Genomic DNA, 3608 nt, shown 5'->3' with positions numbered 1-3608 from the left:
GTGTGGAATGCGCTATCTCGAAGTAAAGAAGTGTGGCTTGATAGATAAGTTGCACAAACCTTTGAGCTCGATACGATATAGTCGATCGATTAGTTCATAGACGGGAAGCTCCATTCTCCCATTGTTCGGGACTCTCATTGTTCTGTTCAGAAAGTAGTCGGCATCTTCCTTTATTCAATTAGCAAGGCAGTGCTGGTTGATTTCATCATTTCTAGGTATACCCTCTCCCTTTTCTACGAAGGTTTGCTGCTCCGCCTGCACCAGTGAATTATTCTATTCTTCTCCTTTGGTTCAGTCTGTGGGGAAATCAGAATTCACCATTGAATCCTGTGGATCAGCTCCCTTACATAATAATATTTCACTGTATCAGCTACGAGGGGAAAATCTGAAAGACAGAGGATAGAGAGTGAGAGAAAGAGTGTGAGACTTGCGCCGCTCTCCATTTCGAGGGGATTTCGACGATTCTGGGGTGATTGAACTATTTCTTTACCTGTTCAATTTCTAACGAATCAAGATATCCTCTTGTTCCGGTATAAATAGTAGCTATCTGCTCTTCCACTGGGAGAGGATTTGCCTGGGATTGTTTAAGCAATTCCCTTAATCGTCGACCCCTTGCCAATTGATTCTGACTTGTTTTATCGAGAGCAGAGGCGAATAATAGGCATGTCACTCTGCGAATTGAGCTAGTTCCAATTTGGATTTGCCAGCTACTTGTTTCATGGCTTTAATTTGAGCCGCGGATCCTACTCTGGAAACTGAAATACCCACATTAATAGCGGGTCGAATTCCGGCATGGAATAGATCCGCAGATAAGAATATTTGTCCATCTGTAATGGAGATTACATTAGTAGGAATATAGGCGGAAACGTCTCCAGATTGAGTCTCAACTATTGGTAAAGCGGTCATACTTCCTTCGCCTAAAAGAGAATTTAATTTCACGGCTCTTTCTAAAAGGCGTGAATGCAAATAAAAAACATCCCCTGGATAAGCCTCACGGCCGGGACTTAATAGAAGGGACATTTGGCGATAAGCTTGTGCCTGTTTGGAGAGATCATCATAAATTATTAAAGTATGCCGTTCGCGGTACATAAAATACTCAGCCAGGGCTGCTCCCGTATAAGGAGCGAGGTATTGTAATGTAGCAGGTGAATCCGCCATTTCAGCTACTACAATAGTGTATTCCATGGCCCCCTCCTCATGGAAAGTAGTTACTACTTGAGCTACGGAGGATGCTCTTTGACCGATAGCTACATAAACACATATTACACCTTGCCCTTTTTTCTTGAGAATTGTATCTGTGGCTACTGCTGTTTTGCCAGTCTGTCTGTCCCCAATAATGAACTCTCGCTGACCGCGCCCTATAGGGATCATCGAATCGATAGCAATAAGCCCTGTTTGAAGAGGTTCGTATACGGAACGCCTGGAAATTCTACTTGGAGCAGGAGATTCAATTAAGCGAGATTCGGAAGCTACAATTTCGCCTCTCCCATCAATAGGTTTAGCCAGAGCATTTATAACACGACCCAAGTTATATACGCTCACGGGTATCTGAGCAATTCTTCCTGTTGCTTTTACAAAACTTCCCTCTTGATGCTAAACCATAGCTCTAACTGAGTAAAATTCCACAATTTCTAAGAACGATATGCTTTTTTGCATTTTCCACTGTGAAAGCTTCTCTCAATCCCTCCCTAGTCCTTTCTTTCCTGGGCACAGGCTTACCTGGTTGACCGCCCACATTCATTCATTGTTCGTTCTATTGTGGAATCGAACCACAGAGCTAGCGCAATTGGGATTTAGAGTCCCATGCGTGAAACTAAAGAGGATTTTCAGTCCTCTGCTCTACCAGCCAGAACCTAGAAGGACACTTCACACCCGATTTGACACACTAACCGATGAAGCTCAACCCTCTCTCGAACTGAGCTATTTCCGCTTTTTCGAACAAAAAGTTCGAGTAGTTCAGTGAAAAAACGGTCAAGCTTTCTTCCATCCTTCCTAGATCCTCGAGCTTGCACCCGCTCGACGCCTTTTTCATTGTTCGTTCTGAGGTGGATTCGAACCACTCTCTCCGTTTGGATTTCGAGTCCAAAAGGCCCGGCGAAAGAGGATTTTCAGTCCTATGCCCGCTGCCAGCCAGAACGGGATTTTTCCACTTCACACCCACACAATCGGGATTTGATGAAATAGCTACGTTTTTTTCTTATTTGATTCGGATACTGTCAATCTACTGTCCATCTTTCTCTTTAGTTTTCTCCTTTCTTTCTCCTCAACCTATCTCCATTGGATGGACTTACGAAAGAATAATATCTAATCTCCCCATCGCGGTTAGGATCCCATGAACCAGGAGCGCCAGCACCGGTTCCTCGATCTTCCTACTGGAGGCATGGTCATGGCTTTCATTCATTCATTTCATTCTTAGTTCTGTTGTGGAATCGAACCACTCAAAGGATTTAGAGTCCTTTTACCAACCAGTCAGAACCAATATTTCTCTGTTATATTCTGTTTTTTCTTTGTCAGCTAGCACAATTTGGATTTCGAGTCCAATGCGCTAACGCTTTATTTAGTTTTCTTGCTCTTTCTCCGGGCTTTGACCATGTCTCCCGAACAATTTCAGTACATATGGCGCAAGACGATTCCACATATATATCGAGGTCGGAATGGGATCGGGTGTTTTCACGTCTCACCGTAGTGCCCGGTTTGTCTTGATTGGTGATTGATAAACAAGAAGGAAAATGGAAAAGTAGAAAATCTACATGTTTATACCGTTGAGGTCCTTAGTTTAGTCAAGTAGGCGAGGGCATTTCCATCGCGAAGGATTCAATCCAGCCACAGGTTCCCCTACGGCTACCTTGTTACGACTTCACCCCAGTCGAAGACCCCACCGTGGTATGCGCCAATAAGACCACCAAAGGCCTTTGTGGCACTAGTGGTACACAGAAGTCATGGGTGATCATTGGTCCGATGCTTCGGGCAAAACCAATTCCCAGGGTGTGACGGGCGGTGTGTACAGGGCCCGGGTACATATTCACCGCGGCATGCTGATCCGCGATTACTAGCGATTTCAACTTCATGTTCCCGAGTTGCAGAGAACAATCCGAACTGAGGCAATCTTTCCGGATTCGCTCCGCCTTACAGCCTTGCTTCCCATTGTCATTGCCATTGTAGCACGTGTGTGGCCCAGTCCATAAGGGCCATGCGGACTTGACGTCATCCCCACCTTCCTCCAGTATCTCACTGGCAGTCCCTCGTGAGTGCGGCACGCACCTTTTTCTTTGTTTCGGAGCGGGGCGCGTACTATTACCACTACGTTCCACACCATTTTCTGGCCTTCATGCCGAGTCTTCCTCCGCCGCCAACTCGACGTCGTCGTAACCAATTTCAACCAAACCTCCATGCTCACTGGTACTTTGACGTCACTATAGGTAGGTCTCCGTGGGTCTTGGGCAAGACGACTTCGGTTCACACGTGAAAGTGCTTCGAAAGGCACCGGCTCCCAATGGTGAAATTCTTGCTGAAAGCACAGCTACGTGCTGGCACTCAATCAAGTAGTAGCGCTGGCACGTCACTCGGTGGCAATTTCTCCTTAGGCGCATGTCTCAGCAACACAAAAC

At 45.8% G+C, this 3608-nt stretch overlaps 1 pseudogene; it reads right to left on the bottom strand.

Moving 5' to 3' along the window:
* Positions 1 to 462: 462 nt before the first annotated feature.
* On the bottom strand, positions 463 to 1737 carry LOC119284338 (annotated as a pseudogene).
* Positions 1738 to 3608: the final 1871 nt, after the last annotated feature.

The sequence above is a fragment of the Triticum dicoccoides genome, chromosome 4A (assembly GCF_002162155.2).
Source record: "Triticum dicoccoides isolate Atlit2015 ecotype Zavitan chromosome 4A, WEW_v2.0, whole genome shotgun sequence".
NCBI lineage: Eukaryota > Viridiplantae > Streptophyta > Magnoliopsida > Poales > Poaceae > Triticum > Triticum dicoccoides.
The sequence above is the reverse complement of the archived record's forward strand: the minus strand, read 5'-3'. Positions and strand labels throughout refer to the sequence as shown.